Source organism: Hesperophylax consimilis, chromosome 10, assembly GCF_061612785.1.
Source record: "Hesperophylax consimilis isolate HC1 chromosome 10, BYU_Hcon_1.0, whole genome shotgun sequence".
In the NCBI taxonomy this organism is placed as follows: Eukaryota; Metazoa; Arthropoda; class Insecta; order Trichoptera; family Limnephilidae; genus Hesperophylax; species Hesperophylax consimilis.
In genome coordinates, this window is record NC_142845.1 from 36,878,523 (window position 1) to 36,903,219 (window position 24,697).

A 24,697-nucleotide genomic window follows, 5' to 3' on the forward strand; every position below is an offset into this window, starting at 1 on the left:
TTTGAGGCGGGCATGGATACCGGAATATATGATTTTGCTCCTCTGTTTTTACTAATTTTGGTTGGTGGTGCTTAATGGTCAGCATAGTTGCCTTTCAAGCAGTTGATCGGAGTTCCATTCTATTCAGTGGAATTTAATTTCATATCCCGTAATTTTTCGCAGGTCAACGCTAGTATAATTAATTATAATATTCTATTTTTACTTTGTACTAAATAAAACGAACGTATAAAAGGATATGTCTGATATGTATCTGGTTTTTAAACCATTTACCTTACTGATAAAAACTTGTATCACAGTGCAATAAACAGTGTAAATGTTCTACAAACATGTTCATTATTATATCATAATATACCTATCAATTATAGTGATTATAGTGAATACCTCACAAGAGTCCCAACTGCTCCCGTCTGGAGCCAGTGAGACTATGGCATCCCCAATTGGGGGATGTTGTGAGGCTGAAGGTAAGTGGGGAAGGGAAAGAGGAAGGTGGGGAAGTACCTGGCTATTCAGATCTAGTCACTAAACACGGCTAAAGCCATTTGGAGCAACGTTTCAATTCTGAATGGTGGTCTAACACCAGGGCGATACTGGTAGTATCTTCCACTCTGGAACGTGCCGCAAATATACTATATATTATTTTTAATTATTTTTAATTAATTAATTGTGAAATAACACAAATTAATCAAATAAAATTTATTTGCGCACGCCGGGTTCGAACCCGCGACCTTCGGAATGGCAGTCCAATGCGTTACCACTGGACTATGCCGGCCGTCAATACTTATCAATACTTTTTTACTTGATAATTCAGCTCTTTTCAAAACGAACATTTATCAAACTACATTTCATTCTAAGGAGATTTCTCCTTAGCGCTGAATATAACTGAAATATCACAAAGTGTTAGTCTTTTTTTAAACGTATTGTTATTACTTTAATTCATAGTTAATATATCCGCCACTCCTTCAATTTAACGCTTAATCACTTCAGTTCAGAGATAACCAAATAAACTATCACTAATTCAGTAGATATAGTAAGGAATAAGAAATATTAGATAACACAAGACTATATTTAGCCACACGAAAGTTTTCTACGCAAGATAAAGTCACTTCATCGTATCTTATCTTAGAAATTATTATTTGTAATTTCTTGAGTCTACAATAATGTGTATTTTTTTAATGTGTATCTTAAACTACTCAAAAGTTAAACAAACAATGTCAACTAGACAGAAAACTCTCGCTAAAAATAGGTTGATTGAACATGTTCTTATGTATTTTCCTCAAAATCGTTTCAGTATAATAATAAATTAAAGAGTGTTTTTCTTAGCATATGTTACTTTCGATTCCTTGAAAGAAAAAAAAAACTGACGCAATTTCGATACTATTCAATAAAAATTGTATAGAGCTCCAGATTATTTTTACAAATTATATTTATTTATTACACACCCTAGTGGGCTTTTACATAATTATATTTCCTATTTATATCAATTTAAATACTTAAAAATTAAAACAATAAAGTAAATATGAAGATAATGAAAAAAACACTTGGAAGAAGTTGGAACAAAAACATAAAATAAAATACATAGGTAGTAATTTTAAATCTGGGCTTATTCTTCTTTCTAAAAGTTTCATTAGAATTTTATCCGGGAGGCAATCGTAATCAATATTTTGTACAGGAATATGCAATTTATAGTTTATATACCTGATGAATTTATGTTGAATCTTTTCAATGTTGTTTGAATGAATATTAAAAAAGGGAGACCATAACGTAGATTTATACTCTAGTTGGCATGTGACAATATGATAAATGTGGCTAAATTATTGAAGTCTTTTGCTGCTCTTAAAACAAAGCCAAATGTTTTAAGGGCCTTGTTGATAATATTATTAATATACAAAGGTTAGTTTGCGATCGAATATAACACCTAGGTCAATCATTACAATGACACATTTTTTTTCTTCATACATATTTGAAAAAACATAAGATTATTTATTTTGTAAAAATAAATGAACTGAAATCTATTATTTATGTTCAATGCTAGTTTATTAATAAAGTACCATTCAAAAAGATATCTCAAGTTAGTTTGTAATGCAATGCGATCATTAATATGAATAATATTTTTATATAGTTTCACGTCATCGTCAAACAGTAGCGCGTTTATGTCAGTTAAAACATCGACAATATTGTTTATGAATACTATAAACAAAACGAGCCCTACATGGAAGCCTTGCGGTACTCTGCTTGTAGCTATAAATTGGTATGAATTTGCGCCATTTATTTTCACTCTAAGACTTCTTTTGGACAAATAACCAACAATTTTTTTTTGTAAATCTACAAGTCATAATATATTTTCATATATTTGAATGATAATTTTACGTAAAAGACACCATTAACATAATTTGCGCTGCATATTCTCATCGTATGATTGTTGACGCTTTCCAAGCGATAAATAAGTACTTAAAACAATATTGTAATTTCAGCATTTAACTACATTGATACGAGATGAAGATATTCTAATAAAGATTGCATTCATATGCATGGTAATGGCCGGGTATGCAACACTGGCTGCATTGAAATAAAATGTATTAGATACAATATGCATGCGTAGCTATATTCGTGTGTGGTTATTTTGCAATGTCAGGAAGAGGTGAAATGCAACTAGCCAACGTAAGGACAACGTGAACCAATACATGAAAACACGAACGGAGCGTAAACACGCCACTATAATAATATGTAGTCGCCAGAATACCACCACGTACATACGTTTACAGTATAATTAATAGCTTATTGCTTTGCGGGAGTGTTGGAAAATGATACGGGCTTCAAGTTGTAGGTATACAATGCACCATTTTGGTTTTAAAATGGATTTTATAATATTATGTGTTGAAACTATGTTTATTAAAATCAAATGAATGACGTCTCCAGCGGATAAAACTTGAAATATTATTAATATTATCAAAATCAGTATTTGATATCGACTGTCTATTGGTAAAACCATTCAAGCCACATTTATTGGGAATGTTATTTTTCAGTGATTTCAAAGTAGAGTCTTCAAAGTACACAGTACTTCCCTGATTGAAGCATTTTTGATACAAACAACTAAATTTATGCGAAATCTTTTTTGTTATGTTGAGAAAACCGTTGACGAAATTACTACATCCTGAAATTTCTCACAATTATAAATAGAATTGCAATATTTTGCATCGAAAATTAAAAATATATATATCACCGCTTTCATATGGACTTCAAAATTTTACTTATTTTAAACGAAATAGGGCGCTTTTCTAGTACATAATATGATTTAACCTGTGTTAAACGAAAAAGTGGGCTTTTCTAGTACATAATATGATTTAACCTGTGTTAAACGAAATAGTATGCGTTTCCAGTACATAATATGATTTTTGAGGTTTATTAATACGGTTGTTTCAGTTTTGAATGTTATGCGTTAAATTAATTACTTCAATAAACAAACAATTTACGCCGGGAAAGACGGTTAAAAGATTTGAAGTTCCATTTTTATTCAATAAAAGTTCAAAATTTCTCTTGACAAACGATCTTGTGTCGCAATTTTGAATTTTGTTGCGATGAAGTGACGTTTGCGAAAAAAGGTCATTACAATCTAAATCCGCATAAATCAACAAATAACCCAAACTTTAAACCTAATAACCCGTTTTTTGCACGTCCCCTGTAGTAAATAATTATTTCGTGTACTAATTAAGTTGCAAGGAGGCGTTAATTCAATAATTTGGTGTATTTACCAAAAATATCAATACAGATATTATTAAGAATTTCACCATAATCTAAAAAATTTAAATAAAGATAGGTTTTCAATACGCTTTATCCACACCGTGTGAAAAGTTCATAGTGCTTATCAAATGTAACCGAGACACACCTCTTGACTATTAATTATATATATCGAATGATATTCTCTTACATAACCATAACACGTGAAATGTGAGGCCCTCTCGCGCACGGTAGTACAGACCTTCGCGCAGCGGCGATAAAAAAATCAAAGAAAACGCACTGTGCACTCGCGTAAACAGACACTGTCAGCTGTTACCTGTTAAATGGACAACTTCAGGGCGGTTCTGCACAAGTGTGTATGTGACAACCATCCAATAACCGACCTTTTCACACCCACCACTGGAGAAAACTGCACGAAAACGCGTAAAATTTTACGAAAACTGCGCGGAAACTGTTGCACAATGACGCCTCGAGCCTTGTTTTAGTCGAATTGGCGATGTTTTCGTAGTTTAGCGAGGTATTTGCTACGATTTTTTAAGGAAATGTAGGTAATTCCGCTCGCGGGCGCACCTCGGCTGGCCACAGATCAGCTACTGATGACGGCTGGTTTTATGATAAACGCCAGCGACACGACGCAGCGGCAGCTCAGACACTTTTCTACAATCTCGGGGACGAAATTGGCGAAACGACACGGGGAAAAGAGTCGGGGAGCACGCACGATAGATAGCTCTCTATCTTACCTACTTCGAACTTGAACAAGGTGACACGCCAATGGTGACATTCAGACTGCAAACAAATTTACATGGCGGTAAACGCCAAATTCCACTGTTAAGTTAATCTAATAACGCTTTTTTCTAAAGTGGACACGGCGGGATAACTTCTTGATACAGTAGCACGCGTGATTGATATATTTAGTTTTTAATTTTAACTGAATTATATTTTACTTATTCTGTTCAACTCATTCATCATTTTACCTTTATAATTCCATTTTAATGTATCGACCGCCAAAAAACCATCGACTCGGTGTAAAGACGGTTTGAAGTTAACTAAGTCTTTTTTTAAATTAAATTTATTTTATAAGAATGAATACAATTAGTCAGGAAGACTAAAGCACCCCTTTACCCATTGTAAAGGAATATTTTAGAGGGAATTTGTAAAAATCTGGAAAATTGGCAGTGTTCGCTTAACCTATCCACAGCGATATTTCAATCATACGGTCATCCTTCATAAGTGAAGCGGATTAGACTGTCTTTGATGGATGATTATCTAGCAATGCCATCAGAAAATACTAAAAGCTGAATTTCAGTACCACTGACTTCTTTGGAAAGTATGTATGGCTAATGCAGCTGATTTTAGTAGTGGCATACCGGATGGAAGGATCGAAAACAAACAAAAATACCATATGTGGTGACAATTTCAGAGGAAAAACGTTCATTTGAACATTATAAATAAATGTGCATAAAACAGATGCAGAGGATGCGCGAGGAGAGTCTGGGCCATAGATCAAGATCGATCAAGGCTGTCGAAGGAATTAGAAAATGAAGCAAGCAACTATAAATATAGGTTGAAAAATATAATGGTGGTATGCTTATGGTAATGCTAAGTAGGTTTCTTTCACTGTAGCGTTTTGCGGGTGATAATGTAATAGGTTAAGAATAATTAGCTACTTTGTAGTAGAATCCTTGAACGATGTCATAAAAATAACTCCGTTAGCTGATTCCAACGAATTACTTCGCAAGAGGAAAAGTATGACATAAATTAAATTAATATTCAGTCAGATAGATCTGTTCGCCTTCATTTAATGAGGTGATCGTTCTGTAATTCTGTCCTACGTGTGTATTTTAAAATTGGAACCGAGACATGCACGCCGCGCAAGTGTTGCAGATGTGCCGCGCGGTGCATGCTAACTGCTCGCTGCTACTTCTAACTGCTAAATGCTGATCCAACGGATCATCAGCACGGCCTATCCGCAATCTTTAAAGGGGCACTGTTCCACTGGTCCATTGCGTCAGATTCTGTGGTTCAGAAGATAAGTATTACTATTTGCATGAAAAAACTACAGAGCTTAGATTATGGCACTAAATCCAAAATTTGCTTGTTTTTAACTGCAGGCCAAACAGAAAGATCCGAACTTCACATCCGTAAAAGGAACACTATTCCACAAATCCACTGCGTCATATTATATTGATCATCAGGTGGGTACTATGTATTATATTCAAAATATAATACTTTACCTAAAACATACAAAACAGCGCAGGTGGCGACACTAAATTTTGCTCAGTTTTAAATTCTGACCAAACGGAACATCAGCAAGTTCTATCCTAAACGGGGACACTGTTCCACTGGACCATTGCGTCAGTGTCCATTTCATTGATCATGAGATAAATATCACTAAAGACAAAATGTTATGTTTTACCTAATACCAGAATTAACTTAATTCATAACACTCCGTCTATTATAACTGCGAAAAGTTCAAGTTTAATTCCGCACGTTCTATCCGCAAGAGAACACTGCTGCACCGGTTATTTATACACATTTCTATTATTGATTCTATTGATCTTTACTGAGGTACCACGAAACCAAAATATTTTTGCCTTAAAAAATCTAGGTTGGGTTAGCACCTGATTGTACGTAGATATAAATTAAACTTTAATCCTTATGCATTTTCAAGTGAGAGTTTTATGAAAGGGCTGTCAAGGAAATAGTATACACTGGTACAGGATCGTTCAATACCATGATTGCTTATGGGAACTGCATAGACCCTTAATGGCTGTAGTTTTATTCGAGATTGGTGAAATTTGGACTCTAGGGGCATTTCATAATGAGGAAGTTTCCGGAATTGTGCAGGTTCTTATGAGGACTGCAAAACCAGTAATTTACCCCTCCGTTAGCATGTTGGAAGCACTGCATCTCATCTGTATCTTGGAAGGCCAAACATTGTGCAATGGGTGTTGTTATGCTGCGCTATCATGTAATAAATAGTTAATACTAAACTATGACATGGATCCTTTCTGTTTTGAAATTATTTTTTTGAATTTTCTATCAACCAACCATAAAATGCACGCTCATTCTTGCTGAGACTACCTCGTGATAGTGGGGTAAACTGCCCTCGATACGCGGCTTGAATATTTTCTTGTTTTAATCATACCTACACCTGTAAATATTGTTTTATTTATTTATTATTTCAACAGGCGAACACATCTCTGATGTGTCCTTATTTTGAGTTACTATGAATGTAAGTATGCTTAAATTATTTCATACAAACAATCATTCAATCAGGGACATTGGAAGGTCTAAAATCGTTTCAATCATTCTTTTTACAAAAAAATTAGAGTTTTGACGTGTGCGGCTAAGGAAGTTAAACAATCAGTTTCCTCACACAGCCGTTGGGAAAAGGTGGGTCCCCGTACGAGTGGGACTGTATGATTCTCAAACAGAAATAGTTCGGTAAAGTTGGATTTTTATAATTATACCTATTCAATCGATTGATAATCTATCTATTTATATAGTGAGTTAAGAGAAAGAGTTATATAGACGTAGTGTCTGTCTATATAAGATTTATATAAAAATCTACGAATTTATTCCGATTTTGATGAAAATTTGCACAAAAAACAAGAGTAAGGTCATCATCAATATGAACTTCCTAAAAACCACCCCATTCCACTTTCCCACTCCTGATAGAAAAATGTTAATACTTCTTGATGAAATTTTGCGCTCTTGACGTCCAAAATAAGAGGAAAATTACTGTATACATGTGTGATTTAGAAAAAAACTTCGCTCAATGCCCGGGCAACGCCGGGTACTTGAGCTAGTATTAGATATTTAGATGTCGGCAAGAGTGATACAGTGTTGTCGTTGTCAATGAGTTAACACACGCATAAAAATAGTCGGGCAGGTCCGCGGGTTGTTATGTGTGCGCGTGTGACGCCCCGTGATGTGTACTGACTCTATCAAGAGAGAGCTTTGCCAAAACGCTAATCCCCGTTGTCTGCCAAGCGCGGTGCGGCTCTGTCTCCGCTTATTCCTGTTTTCGCGACGCGTCGGCAACCACACCCCTTTGCCATAATTCAATAAGTAAATCCATTCAACAAACAAAATAAATTATAACAATTCAATAATTCAAAAGCCAACGTTTCCCACTGAATATGCCCCAATGATTGACACTGTAACGCTGAAACGATAACCCACTTAGGGCCGGTATTTCAGTAGAATATTTAGTTAAATTGATGTGATTTTCGGTGTTTAGTTTGGTGTAGCTGTCTAGTTCCGGATTTCAAGAACTATTGCCAGCTTTCAGAGCACTTGTCCTCCACCGCACGGGAAGCTTACAGAGCAGACAACGCCAATCGAAGAATACCATGATCTCTGCCATGGCTGCCTGGACGGAGTCCCCCTTGATGGCCCGACAAGAGATGGGAGATGGTTAAATATCTATTTTTATGTCACTAATTTATTTTATTTACTCCTTTATAATGTAATGTTAGCTATATTTTTCAATTGTAATTTTTCCATAAACCTATAATGCATTCTGTCTTTATGGAAAAATTAAAAGCCTTTTGTGTGTTTAAATAAATTAGAATAAGTATCTTGCATCAACGGCTATTGTTGGTGCATGAATTTTTTTGTAATTATTTTTCCTCTTTTCTGTTTTTATTTCATATACATATTGTTATTTCATCTATTTTTTATAATTATTTCGAATTATAGAATGTATTGCATTGCACTACCCCTTAGAACATTTTGGAAGAAAAGACTATTATTCATTTTATTTTATTATTTATCAATATTTTAATATTATCCCCAGTGATTAAATACTACACATTGTTGTTTTACTCATTAAGATGTAACAAAAATAAAAATATGTTCTTGCATTTTTTAGTAAGAAACGTGATTCGACCTTAAATACAATTTTATTTCGCATAAATGGATTCATGAATTTTATTTATGTTAGTTATTAGTGATAGTTTTAAATTTCGCAAAAATAAATAAATAAAGATAAAAAAGTAAGTCGGATAAATATTAATAAAGAAAATGAAAAAAGTTTCGCGTTTAAAAAATACAAAATATGAAAATATTTTCAACACTTTTCTAATGACAAAAATCAAAGCAAAGTTTTCGTCTGTGGCACTTTTTTCCGTCATATAACCGCGTGATTATAAATCATATCTCAATTCTTTCAGGCCTACATATTGTGGTGATTATAAATCATTTATCAATTCTTTCAGCCCTACGCATTGTGGTGATTATAAATCGTATCTTAATTCTTTCAGCCCTACACATTGTGGTGATTATAAATCATATCTCAATTCTTTCAGCCCTACACATTGTGGTGATTATAAATCATATCTCAATTCTTTCAGCCCTACACATTGTGGTGATTATAAATCATATCTCAATTCTTTCAGCCCTTTTTTTTTATTTTTTATATTAACTCCACACAGGAGGCCCTGAAGAAAATAATTTCTCTCAGGGCCTATGTCATATTTGGGGATGCTGTGTGGAGGGGCTTTTTGTGGAGAGGAAGGAGTGAACATGGGTCTTGAAGAGTCCCAAGTTGTAGGAGGGAGGAAACACAGAGGCCGGCAGTTCGTTCCACAGCCGAGCTGTTGAACCTAAGAACGAATCGTAGAAGCGACCCGTTCTCATGTGACAAATGTCAACCGTGTACAAATGTTGAGCGCGCGTTTGGCGTGTATCCCGACTACGCACCGGTGCCGAAGGGATCAATGACGCTAGTTCCTCAGAGCATCTTCGATTGTAATGCCGATAGAACAAGGACAGCATACCTACCTGACGCCTGTGCTCTAAAGATTGCAGTCCGTTTCTTAAGATTGGTGAATTTATCAAACGGACCGCCCGTTTCTGCACAGAGTCAAGGGTTTTTTTCAGGTATTTTGGGGCTCCGGACCAGAGATGGCTGCCAAATTCGACAGTATGGCGCACTTGCGATTTGTACAAGGTCAGCAGTTGTGTACTATTAAAGTATCTGCGGGCCCTGTATAGTACGCCCAGCTTCTGAGAGGCCAACTTTACTCTGACTTCGATGGAGCCCCCGTACCTGAGCTGGTCACTTATAGATACACCGAGCATATCAATGGAAGGCCTATTCGGAAAATTGCTTCCGTTGAAGGAGACTAGATTATCATTTGGATCCCTTTTAGACGTAATCAGACAGGATTGGGTCTACACACTGTGGTGATTATAAATCATATCTCAATTCTTTCAGCCCTACACATTGTGGTTATTATAAATCATATCTCAATTCTTTCAGCCCTACACATTGTGGTCATTATAAATCATATCTCAATTCTTTCAGCCCTACACATTGTGGTCATTATAAATCATATCTCAATTCTTTCTTTTCAGGAAAATTTTGTCCCACTGACACCACAATATTGGTACTAGCGCGAAAGGGAAATTTTCACAAAACAAGTTTACATTAAAAAAAACTAAATTTGTATTTCACAATATGTTAATGTGTAGGATGGAACCGGACTAACAGGTAGCCTTTTAGATTTCCTTTGACAGCAAGGTTCGGGAATCGCTGGTTAATTCGAGCATTTTATTGCACACGTAAGATTGAAAAACACAGCTTTAAAGGTTCTAATGAAAGCAAAGGCTTATAAGTTTTTTTAATCCGAAAACACACTGTTATTTTTTTAACATTAACTGCACACAGGAGGCCCCGAGGAATATAATTTCCCACAAAATGCAGCAAAACACTAATAATTTTTTTTGGTACTTTAAATTTTTTTTGTATTTTAATATTTTTCTTTGTACAAATAATTTGTAAAATAAATATTTATTAAATTATTAAAAGCAAATAATATACACATTACGTAACAAAATATTAAATATATTATTTTCGTTACGCTAAATGCTTTCGAAGGTTATTTCAATTACATCAATCAGTACATCATCAATATGGCATCTAATGAATATTAATGTCAAGGAAAATAATGTATACACATCTAACAGTTTTTACTATTTGAAGGTAATTTAGCCGAAAAACAAACGATTATTATATTACACTGTAAAAAATATGCAAAAATAATCTCACAAATTATTATCATGTCAAAATGTGTTATCAATGTGACTTTTTTGTCCCAAAGGACAAAGATTGACAGATATTTTCATGTTTATTTTTTACTGTGTTTATTGATTAATTTAATATTGAAAACGATGAAATAATACTTAATTTTCTTATCGAGGTGAGTCCGGTTCGAACTTGTTAATTAAAAAAATTTTATGGCAGATAAATACATTCAATTCATACCGGAAAAAAAAACCCAAAATTTTTTAACCCCGTGTGAAATATTCACATGATTAAAATAACATTTCATATGCAATATATCTAAAAATTCAAAGGTTCAAATCATTAATAACCAATTAAATTTAACCGTCAGCCCAGTTCTAAGTATGTTTCCCATTACTTCACTTATCCCACACTCCTCTCCCCCACCTCTCTCCCAAAACTTACGCACTGTTCCACTCTAGTATACTGTCCCTTTCTTTCTTGATAATATGTGTATACTAGGGTGTCCCAGGACATAAGGAAGAATTTTTTTTCATGAATTTAAATATGCATACCCTCTTATTTTATTCCATTTGATCCCAATAACTCATATAATAAATATTATTTTGATTAAACACCGGCAACCCATGCCGACTTGATGCCAAACATGTGGTACAGAGTTAATATGGAAGGATTTTCAACTTTCATTTTTGTCGGATAAATAAAATTTAAAAATGCACAAATGTTCAATTATGTAGTATTTTATATTTAAAAATGGTTTATTGATAAAATTTTTTCTTCATAGTTTGTTTTTTACAGTCAGGATAAATCTTCCGGTGTTCCTGAACGCATCGTAACAAAAAATATTTTTGTTCCTCTTCGACCGTGAGATTAAGCCATGAAAATCTTGCATTAACTTAACAGTTCTTTCAGCTGTATCATTCACTACCCTCAGCGGCGACACCTTTCTGACTTCTTGATACGAAGCATTATTTGACCACATTGTAGGGAATTCGTTAAGAAAACTGGCATCTGTTTTCAGACGATCAAACAAATACTTGCTCTTGACTGAAATGAAGTCGTAAATATTTTTCTCTGAAACAAAAGTCACTAAATTATGATATTAACAAAAACCTCAATACAAAACATAATTTAAACTACTTAATAAACTTACCATACAATTTACCATCAAGATCTTCCTTCGATGGGATGTAACGTTTGTCATGGGTTGATAAATTATTTTTTTTGATATTTCGAGCATTTTTATTTTAGTTTTTTGATCCACAGCGTCGTCAAACAGCGATAAAATAGATCCTTCATCGGTCAAATACCATAACTGCTTACTGAACAGAAATAAAGCTGCCATTGAGATGTTTTCATCATTTTTTTCTTAAGCCTTCATCGATTTCAAAAAGCACAAGTCCTGGTAAGGTGCTTTAACTGATATAATACATTGTAACCATGGCTTGACATAGGATGTTACTATGAACAGGCAAACGTCTAAAAGTGCCGCCTTATCCTTACCGGTAATTTTAAATTGCGCACAAATTAATGATATTTTCAAGGAATAAAGCGCCTTTGCCATCCATCAACCACCTGGAGGCCGAATCTTAAATTTTCTCGCTGTATCTCCACCTAAAACTATCACAAAGAGCTCTAAATCTCTCAATAGTCATCTACAAGTATTTTTGTTGTCAGTGCAGTATGGTAAAAGTCAAGCAAATGATCGATTTCGGAAGCGGTTAGGTGCAATGTGAGATTTTCTCTGTAGCACTGAATTTTATCGGGATCAACATTTTTACAGTTATCTCGAAACATTTTGAAGAGTAGTATGTCAGGGCTTGTAGTCACTTGACTGATTTTTACTTCAAACACAGTTTTTAATACCAACTATGGCTATATTTGGTATATATTGATAGTTAACTTTCCGGATATTGTAGAACAAAACTTCAAGAACTTGTCCATTAGATGGCAGTTTAGAACCCGATATTTGGTGTTTTACGACTCCTATTAAAAATATACTCTTTTTAGAAGTGCGTAAATCTAACAACATCTTGCCTGAACGAGTGATTTTCGTTTACTAACAAAATAGCAAGTTACTACAAGCTCATCAGCACGTTTGCTCGCTGGCGTCTTAATGTACAAGTACTGACATCTTTCGATGCAAGTCGGCACGGGTTGCAGTTGTCCAAAGTAAACGAAATTTTTTTTATAAGTGTTTTGTCATTATTAAAACAAAATTAGAGGGTATGCGTTCAAAAATAACAACTTTTATTTTTTTGGGACACCCTAGTGTATACTGTATACATATATGTGTACTTCTGTATCCTGACGATGGTACGGAGGTACCGAAACCGGTAGACAGTGAAAATATATCAATAAAGTGACTTAAAACCAAGTATTTTCGTTTAATTTATTTAAAATGTCAAATCCCAATGTGCTTGCTTCTTTTGAAAAATTATAACACTTTAATTGTGTTAGCTACGAATTAAAGTTTAAAGGATTAAAAAGTGTGTTAGTCTCCATAGCCGAATAGCATAGATATTGGATGTTGAGGGTAAAAAGTATTTTCTTCCAAAAATACCGAAATCATTTCTTGGACTGCAAGATCAACATTATTGGCTATAGGAGGGCATCAAGCCAGCAAAAATTACAAGGGGAATTCACATCTAGGAATCAATATGTCTTGAACAAATTAACGACAACAGATTTTTCTTTGATATATTATTACCTGGTAGGAACCTACCTGCCACTTTAGATATATTTTTCATGGTGTTTTTCAGCTTTTGCGGAATTTAATAAAAAAATTAAAGCATAAATATTCCTTTTTTTCTAAATAATAACAAACGCTGCAAACAACCTGAAAATATTTGAAAAACTGTGCAATGATGGAGGACTATCAGCGGAGATGAACCCACGATGTCTCACTTTCTTCAATCTAGAATATAAGGATATTATGGCGTTCCAAAATTTATTTAAAAAAAGACTGATTAATGTCACTAGTTGTTATTTATTCTTGGGAAATCAACAGTTGAATATTATAATTTTTTACATAATACGAAAAATATTACCGTTTATAAATTTCCCCCTTGTGTTAAATTAACAGAACAGAGTTATTATAAAACCAAAACATTATAATAAGACAGATTGTACATAAAACTAATTACATTTATAATATAATTATATAAAACAACAGAAAAGTTACATATGACATGACACGTCAGAAAAAACTCTTTTATGGATTTTTTTATATTTGTTCAAATCGCAACTAAAAATGTCCGCTTTTACAATTGTAATTATTACATATTACGTAAAAACAAAAAAATTGTTTTCTTTGATGCACTTTGAATACGACATACGCTAATAAGTATCTTTAGTTAATTGCTAGCTATAAATTTTAGTAGTAAGTCACGAGTCATACATATTACTTGTGAATATATTTTTAATAAAATGACAGGGTCTTAAGTCACTAGTTATAGGCATATTTAAGGCACTAGCTGTAAGTCTTGTGCGTAAGTCACCAGATATAAGTCTCTGTAGTTAGTTAATAGTGATAAATCTCAGCTGTAAGTTATTAGTCGTAGGTCTGAGTTATAAGTTGGAGGTTAAAAAAATTAAGTTGTAAAGTGCACTTGAGGTAATTTTCCCATAAAAACATAATAATTGTTTTGTTATTATGTTTAATTAATCTAAAAATGTTCGCTACACCTGTTCTATAATGAAGATACCAAACCAGGATCAAAGCATTTCTTCAAACAAGAAGTAAAATTGTGAAAAAAATAAAAGATTCCTGATTCAATATTCAATTAAAAAATATTAATTGTGTTTCTGCCCTTCATTTCTTTGACCGATCATTCTTCAAATAGTTAAACATCATTTTATTCACTTCAACTCTATGGGAATGCGGTTCATCCCTTGATAAGAGACTCCAAGATCAGAACAACAATAATTGTTTTGCTATAAACTCTCTTGGTATTTCATGTATAAGTTATGTATGAACCAATGTCATGGAATTCCTTCCAGCCTTATTGGTTTGCATGCATCATCGATGAATCATTAAATACCTACACGAGAGTGACTTAGATCCTTAGTTCCTTGTTATCGAACATCTGTGTTACATAGGAGGCCTAGTTACCAAACTGAACTGTGCTTATGTGATAGCGAGCTAGAACTGCCCGGATCCATTGGAAATATGCCATCCTCAATTTAAATTATCATTGGGAGGTTGAAAGAAGTGTGGATGGAAAAGAGATGGAGAGGCTTGGTGGAAGGACATTTTAATGATTTTTAGATTCTTAATGATGATCCATCTCCAGGATAATACTAACGGCCGTTGTTTCCAAACCTACTGATCAACAGTTGAGCCGAAACTTTGGCTGAACACTGCTCAAACGCACAACTACGCTATTTGCAACCGAAAGGTGACGACTGAGCGATCAACCATTTTTAGAAATCCAAACTACTGGATTAAGCCTGCCTCAGTAAATGAGTAGTTATAAAAATTGACAACTGAGTGAAAAATATTCGCGACGCCAAGAAAAGGTGGCATTAAAGTCAAGCAAACACTTTATTTTTAACATTTTACATACGTCGTGTTGACGCAACAATCTTCCTTTAAAATTGTCCTTGATATTTTCCCATCCTATTACCTACAAGTACCTGTTATTATCCGACAATACCCACGTTTGTGTGACATTTACAACAATAAACTTAACTGTCAAATCAGTTTATTGATGAAGCCAGTGTGATGAACATCTCTTTGTGATCATCTCCTGTGAGTGAACCAACATCAACACCGTTGACGAACATAAAAGGGGTAAGTCGGATTCCTTCCTTATTCCCTGTTCACGATCTCTAACCATCGTTGTGTCAAATTCAAGTTCACAATTAATTTTACAGTCCATTCTTGATTCGCCTTGCGATTACACGTCGGCTTAAAAAAAATATCCGTTTATGTTTTACATTATTTAAAGAAAATTATATGCATTAATAAAAAACATAATAGTTAATTCGCCAATATTCATTTTACATTAAAAGTTTTTACTTCGATGTCAATTTATTGTCTATGAAAGTGGGAGGGGCCAGTTAAGATAATCAACGGTAAAAATGTTTGGAAACAGGCGAATCAAACGTTAACAGGGGTTCCCGGGTTCTTCGGGTGAGGCGTGTTCAAGATGCGCCTGCCTACCAGCTGCGTGGCGTGCTGGATCGGGAGGCTGCTTTTGGAAGACCCTTTGACCTCTCCAACTGTTTTCTATTAACCCTAAATCCCTAGATTCTTACCCACTCATCATATATTTTCTTTCCCAGAACTTCCTCTCCTTCCTTTCCTTAAAATATCCTCCACACAGTACCCCAAAGTACATAGGACCTGAAGGAAATTATTTTCCCCGAGGCGTCCTGTGTGGGGTGAAGGTTAAAAAAAAATTAACCCCTCAGGTCCAGACAAAATATATCACGTCGCTAAATATTTGAGCTTGAGATATTTAATTTCATATGGATTCACTATTATCCTAGTATCCCAAACAAAATAAAACAATTTTTGAGTGCAGGTGAAAGATTCATTCAGATTTTAATATTAAAAATGGACACATGAGAATAAAAACTCCGTGATTTTGAAACATAAAGTTTTAAAAATCGTTTATTGAAGGTTTTTTTTCGTAATTATTGACCTGGTTTGGCTATTTCAAATAATTCAATAACGTCTATGGAAAATTTTCAAATGCAAAGAGAAATTCTAGTGTTCTCTCTTTCTACAAATGTTTATAATATACGTCTGACCATCATAGAAAAGGAGATAGTTTTATAAGAACGTATCATTCAGAGACAGATATGACACTACGTGACCCGTGTGGTTTTAAAATCGTTAAGCTAATGTATAATAATCATGAACATGTCGGGAAAAGAACCCAGCAGTTGAAGACACATAAACATAGTAAATAGTTTTGTTGAATATAGTATGGCCCTGAGGCCGGTATGACCATAGTCACCTTGTTTAACTTAGCCTTAGAATGATAGTAGCACAAGTAATGACATAAAAATAACATAACCCATATTTTTTTTCTAAAACTACACACTGCTACAAATTCTAATGAGTAAAGCTTTTGAAGAAAACTTAAATTAATTGAGATATTTCCTGTGAAGCAGACGATCGTTATATGATATCTGACGTATCAAAAAAACTCTCAATTAGAAAGTTCTGTCATCATAAAATCAACACAACCTTCTCGGTTTGAATTTCTATTCAACTATGTTCAGTTTGTAAAGCATATCGACTATGAACTGCGATGGAACTTCGACATTTTTTTCCTTTTATCGTCAGAAAAGTAAGACAAACAACCCTGTATTGTTAAATAAGAAGAAAGTGAAGTCTTGGGAAGACCAAACCACGTCGAGTACGTCTAATTATAGCTAAGTTTAACCAAAACTAAACGCCGAAAACCACAATAATTTTACTAACTATTATTCTGAAATTCCGGTTTTAGGAGGACTAATGCGTGCAACAGAGTGGAAGATACTACCAGTATCGCCCTGGTGTAAGACCACCATTCAGAATTGAAACGTTGCTCCAAATGGCTTTAGCCGTGTTTAGTGACTAGATCTGAATAGCCAGGTACTTCCCCACCTTCCTCTTTCACTTCCTCACTTACCTTCAGCCTCACAACATCCCCCAATTGGGGATGCCATAGTCTCACTGGCTCCAGACGGGAGCAGTTGGGACTCTTGTGAGGTATTCACTGTAAAAAAAAATAAAAAAAACATCACTTCTACATACATAAGTATAAATTTCACCACAATCTATAGATGCACGGAGAAAATGAGTATTTCTAATTAATTAAGAATCTCTTAAAATTATTCATAATAAAGTAGGAAAAAAGGAAACGGCCTGTCATCCCGTTTTTAACCGGATTACGATTTTTAATAAATTTGTAATGCTCATTTTTCTCCGTGCATCCTGATGATGGACACAAGTGTCCGAAAGTTGTCCAAAAAAGGAGAAAGCGCAACACGGCATAGTAACCTAAAAAAATAATCGCGATAATTCTTTTGACCGTGAAAATCTCAAACCATATCTGATGAAGAAAGTGTATTGAACATTCAGATTTTTGCCTCCTTTTTTTGTCAGAAGTGTCTAATGCAAATTCAATATTAATAAACCATGCAGATTTTTTTCGGTATTGCGAATAGAGACACGTGTGTATTTATAAATAAGTGAAATTATTCCATTACAATACAAGCCTTTCCAAAGTCACCCAAAGAAGAATGCCCTAGAGCCTAGACAACATCTGCAGGCACTGCATGCTGACTACCGCCCTACAAGGAGTTGCCAGATATGGGCCGGGTTCAACACACGGGTTATTCTACGAGTACGGCTCGAGGATTGCGGATTGTGGACACCACTGTTGTTTCTATGGAAATCCGACATTATTTTAAAACAAATATATCTCCATTGTTTCGTTATTCAGACGCATTGCGATAAGCAGCATGGTGCTACATTTCAATAAGAAGCGTTTAGTTGATATTTTTTTTCGGATTGATTATTAAGGATTTTATTAACTCCACATTTGATAAAGTGATGAAAAAAACTCTGGAGACTGATACCCTTATTTCTTATCATATTGTAAAGTTCAAGAATCACCTAACTGGAAGGAGTGGCTTTTTAATGTACATTAGTCATGAGAATGCTTTGTTTTACTCTGGTTTGCAGCATTCTCGAGAGTGACTCGGTAATATCCTGTACCTTGTACTCAAATTCAAAGAATAATTATAAAAATCATCCTTAGGAAACCATATGACTCCCCTACTTTAGAAATATTTCGGGAATTTAATGTACCATCCATAACAGAATTGTATAAGAGAATCGCCTTATATCAAATTTATAAAGAATATTTTATTTATAAAATTCACCCCTCATATAGCATAAGCAATAGATTCAAAACTAATGGCTTAATAGCCATTCCTATGCTTAGAACGACCACGGCTCAGCACCACTATTCCTATTTAGGTGTGAGATGGTATAATATATTATTGTCCAAAAATAAAATTTGTGTAACCGAAACTGTGAATTATGAACAATTCAAAAAGTTAATTTAGTCCCTCAAATTAATAAATCCCTCAAAAATTCCCTCAATTACCCCTAATTTTCGTACACTTACGCAATCTGTAAAATATATTAATTTAATTGACTTTAAAAAACTATTTTTCTAATTTGTTTACATGATATATTATACCCTTAATTTCCTCACGCTTACTTAATCTGTAAAAAGATATATTATTTTAATTATCCTTAAAAACACACTTTTCTAATTTGTGTACCTGTGTTAATATTATGTTTGTATTTATATCAAAAGTTTTTGATTATTGTTTAAAAAATCATTAGAACTAAAGGTACATACTCCTCCCATAAATACGAGCTCCTGGAGCTTATGGAGTAGTAGAATAATAACGATATATATATATAAGTCTGCTTATTGTTATCATTTATAATGTTAAATAATTTACAAGTAATAAAAAATTTAAAACAAAGATATAGAAAATTTGCATAAAAGTTTATGCGATACCTTTACGTGCGACAGTTTGGGTACTACGTTCTGTTGACTTTCTCGCTGGAATGCTAGGACCATAGACTAAATACAACTAGACTAGGTGTAACCAGTGAAAAATAACACCAACTCAATTTTGTTTTGGTTCACGTGCACATTTATGAAAAGGCGCACGCATTGTGTCGCAATGCGAAATTGCAACTGTGCATTGCGTTTTACCTTTTGTTGGTCTAGAGTTAAGCTATTTTGCGTGTCAGCTATGCTGGGCAAGTTCATTTTTTCAATCACAAAAATAACCCAGTTCCAAATATTTTAGATTGCACCCATCGCGGACTTTATTTTAGGAAATGTAATCAGCTATCTGAATACAAAAAAATATCAGTACCTTACAGATCGATTGAGGGCAGCGTATTAACAAATGTGAAAAATTCAACGAGATTAGATTTATTTCCGGCAAATTTGTGACGTCACATGCATAACACACCTCCAAGTGATTCGACCAATAGGGTGATTCAAGTTAATTATTATCACATGGTGAGCATACGAAAATCACGCAACCAACGCGTGATACTTATGGATGTATTAGTCGTCTAGCGTTGACACGCATTGAGAGGCGCGACAACTCATGTGTATGTGTGATTTATTTGGTCCGTACATTTTGCTAATCAGGGTTGTATTAAGTCGTCATTGCCTTTCGGGCTTCGCCTTTTCGATTTTTTGCAGAAGAATTGATAGAAATAAAATTGCGTCATTTAATAACTTCATTTATTTTTTGTGTATTTTCGCTTAGGTTTCCACATAAACCGGAAAAAAATGGAGAAACGGTTAGAAGCAATCCGCATTCAATTATGTGACAATAACTGGGTACCATCAGCAGGAAACCGCGTTTGCTCTAATAATTTTCACGCCAAACATATTTATTCAACTGCAAGCGGCTTCCGACGTGTAGACTGAAAAGCTTTGCCTGTTATTCCGGTAATTATTTGGTTTGATTTTCCTGTGAAAACTTAAGCAAGTTTATTATGTATTGATTGGTTTTAATTTTTAAGTTTTTTTTTAAACAGGTTTTAATTGATAATGTCGTTGTTTATTGGACAGTTGCTGTCCACCATGGCCACAGGTCCTGCGAAAGGAGATACCGTCATTGTTTCTTCTCGAACAGGACTGGTTCTGGATCCTGCTGAAACTTCTTCTGTAATCGACAGGCCGGTTGTTCCTCTACCAGAATCGCAACAACCGATGTGCGTGAATGCCGTAAATAACACGTAAAATTCTATTTAACGGGCGTAAATAAATAAATAAGTATGTATTGTAATCATGTAACCTCCACCCCCTCCCCCCTTACCCCTCTCCCATACGATCCCTGAAGCTCTGTCCTCATCATTGCTGCTTATTCATTTGCGAACCGGAACGCGAGCCGAACTACGAATTATGGGAAAGGAACGAAGCAATCTTATATTTCTTAATAAGTCGTGGTTCAGCTCGCTTGTGAACACGCAACATTATATGATTTATCTCTCTCTTTATGTTAATCTTACATTATGTTTAATGAAAAGTCGTTTAGTACTTAGGTTAGTTTTCAATAATGCTATCTTGAAGAAGGTTGATAAACTATTTGACACAATGTCTCAATTCTAACAAAGTGGTTGAAGACAAAATAACTTTAATTGAATGATAGTGGTATAATTATTTAATGCTACATAGTGTTGTTCTAGTCTCTATAATTTTTATGTTACTGTTAAACGTTTTACTAATATTATTTTATATTCATCAGCTTTAATTATTTTGTATAATTTTCGATAGCTTACTAGATATATTCTGTATTAAAATGCATGCAAAAGCCCGACTGGGAATAAAACCAAAGAAAATAAAATGATGTCAAGTCACAAAGTGATTGCTTTCTTCAATATTTATATACCATTCTATATAAAAACTATGGTAAATTAAAAAAAAAAACCTATGGACAGTAATAAAAATATAAACGTTTTTGGTTCTATAGGACCTGTATAAAATTCAAAAACACAAATAAAATAAATTAAAATCATTTTGTGTTTTTTATCAATTCTTTTCCTGATTCAGCCCTTATTCAGCACATAAAATTTGCTGTAAGTGTTAGTTTCTTTTTGGTTTTATGTCCATATTACAGCACCTCTGACAACAAATTCTCCGTGGTTTCGCTTACGAGTTTGAACGGTTGTACAAAGAGTTTAAACAGAGTTGGGTTGTTAAGTTCATCTCCATATTTGTGACGTACGCGCTATGTGGGGTCATTTTTAAAATGGATTTAATATAGACAGGGCCAATCTAGTATAATACATCAATGGCTAGGACTGATCATCTAGACGTCAGGAGAAAATTTGCGATGGTGTTAATGGCATATAAGCTGATCAATGAATACATTTGCAATCCTGAAGTTCTGGGACGTAGTACGTTTTATGTCCTCGATAATTTCATCAGAGCTAGGCAGCACAGGCTTTTCATTTTTCAAAGAAGCAGGACCAACCTACCAATGATCTTGCCTCTGGGGAGAATGACATTTTTCTTCTGAAATTGATATTTTTCAGTCAAAACTCAGTGTATACACAATAAGAATAATTGTTGTTTTTACACGGGCTGCATTGCAACAGATATAATTAATGTACTATTGTACTTGAGTCATTAATTGTAAATTATGTGTAATGTTACTGGAATCACTGTTTTTCACAATAGACAAGAAATGAAAACTCCATTAAATTCTACTTTCAATCTCCTCTACTAATATTTCCGTTTTTCATCTATTGAACATGTTAATTTATCCCTTACTTATAATGGCGGTGTAAATATAAAGCATGGGCGTAAAGTCGGAACAGTGAAAAACTTGACTTATTATCACGACGGCGTTTGAAGAAGGCCGGCTTCACCATACCAACGTTGAACCGGCGTAAAAGAGTTTATTTAGTAAGACGGTTAGGGCTTTACGTATAAACATGTTTTTTTACATTAGCTCCACATATGAGGCCCTGAAGAGAAATATTCCTCAGGGCTTATGTCGCCTTTGGAATTCTGTGTAGAGGGTCTTTTTAGGGAAAGAAAGAGAGGAAGTTCAGGGAAGGAAAAAGGTATAAGGGATGGGTAGGAATCCGGGGTCAATGTGTCCAAGATTGACTGACGTATGAATCCATTCCCCCCCCTACTGCGGTAAGTTAGGGCAGACAGTTGATTGGTGCGAATGATTTTCCACTGAGCAGTCTGTAGCTTACGTCACGATGGTTGTCCTAACACAGGAAATAATTTAAAGCCAAATAATTAATAAAAGAATGCGGTGAATGTCGGAGTATTATAATTGTAGGGAACTTATTGCTAAGTTACTAATAACTAGAGTACAGAACCAATTAGGCCCTCTGCTTTTCAATATGTTTAATAATTATGCTGATTTTAGAAAAAAAACATTGCCTGTATGGCACCCAAAAATTCACACAATGAGACATGAGAGGTATAGTGAAATCATTGAAAGTTTATATGAACTATTGCTTAGTGAAATTATTGTCTTGCTAAAAGCGCTAATTTAGACAAGCACCTTGTCATTTTGTTGTCTCGGCAGTCACAGGAGAGTGCGGTGCATTGCGCTGTAAATAAGGGCGATCTGGCAAAGGGGATCGGAGACGAGAGAGAAGAACACCACACACCGAACAGTGAACACTGGCAGAGCTGTGGAAGTATGGACAGTGGACATACAACGGGCCCAACTGGCAGACTGTTCTGCTCTGGCATTGGGCAGACTGCTTGGCGGCTGGGGCCAGAAAAATATGCAGCGGAAATAACGTGATGCATCACCGTGAAACAATGTGTTCTCCGCGAGATGGGATGCTGCCGAGATATTTTTGTCAAAGCAATGATCTACTGCAAAGGTTACTAGGCAAAAAGAAAAAAATCAATTTTTTTTAACCGTAATGTTTCCTATTATTAAAGCAATCAAGTCGTGTAATTAAAATAAAAAACTCAATCAAAATCATCTTTTCTAATGTCATTCGATTCCTGGGAAAAGGCTTTTTGCAAGGAGTGGCCGGGCCTGCCTCGGACAGAGCAGGACGCTTGGAGGCGCCTCTCGTCAAATGGTGAGAAGGGGTCATTGATGTATTAATACTTTAGTCAATGCAAGGGGTAGATGATAATGATGATGAAAGCTATTTTAAGAAGCGTTTCGATCGTTAATGGTGGCCTTCTACAGTAACAGTAAGAGTAACTTCCACACTGAAACAACTTGCATATAAATTTAAACAAACTAATTTCAAATCAACATCATTCGTGAGTACAAAATATTATAAAACTGAAAAAGAAATAATTCTTATTTTCAGTACATAAGTAGCGTAACGTTGATTATTGCGATGTAACGCTCATGCGGACTGGCGGGGTAAAACGGTACTATCTAACACGGCTACCATCACAGGATTGACCGGACACGCAACAAACAAACACATTTACAGACGGAAAAAATTCAACTTCACAATTTATGTGTGTTTATCTTTATTTTGATTTTAATTTTAGTTAATTAAAATAATTATTTAACCCCGTGATTTTGCACGAGTCTTCAGAACCAATGAGGTTTCTGGACTGCCAAAAGTAAAACAGTAAAATAAAATGACATAAATTTTATTTTAAACGGGAGTTTTGGTTCCTACCGAGAATTTCTCGAGTACCTACTTGAGTAGTTTCTTAAAGTAATGATCACCATTAAAGTAAAACCTCCTAACACTGAACGTAAATGATTTTGCTTACAAAACCTTTCTACGCAAGTGGTGGTTCGTGGGACGCCAGAGTACGTATAATTTCCTTTTCACGTTATTATGTCTCTCAGAAAAATTAAAAATATACTCTGTCCCCTCCACTGCTTATAAATAGCGGCCGAAATCATATCATTAGTTCCGTGAATCAATGCAAAGGGCGAAGCGACTTCTAGAATTTGTCAACTGGCAATTCGAAACGAACAGCTAAACTATGTTTTTTCTTACCTAAAGGTCTCGACTATAATTAATTCTGTATGCGTTTGATAAATTCCTGTCCTTGAAATCTGAAATACCTATCCCCTTGAGCGCCCTTAAGCTCCAAAATACCCAATTTATAACAAGTTTCTCGTTAACTCTTAACTTAAAAAAATATATGTTATTTTAAAGATAATATCTATATATTTGTTATGCCAAGACGTTAATTATTTGTAATTCCCTTGAAAGAAAAAAAAATCACGTTTTGTTCTGTTATTTAATACTTTATATGCATGAAAAAAATCACAGTGTATCTTTAAATACAATTAAAGCATTTGTCGAGAGATTTTTGCTTTATTTTGAAATAAAGCAAAAATTGAATAACTTAAAATTTTAATTTACACTTAATTCACTATTTTTAATTAATTTTATACTTTCGTTTGAAC

At 34.4% G+C, this 24,697-nt stretch overlaps 1 protein-coding gene across 3 annotated transcripts in view; it reads right to left on the reverse strand.

Annotated features, from left to right (window-relative positions):
- sog (chordin short gastrulation) overlaps positions 1-4,288 on the reverse strand; it is a 274,775-nt gene extending 270,487 nt beyond the window's left edge. For 2 of the 3 annotated variants that reach the window (XM_089636915.1, XM_089636916.1), the window contains exon 1: positions 4,052-4,288. The gene's annotated coding sequence lies outside the window, so the exon portion shown is untranslated. The other variant, XM_089636917.1, reaches the window with a different exon arrangement.
- Positions 4,289-24,697: the final 20,409 nt, after the last annotated feature.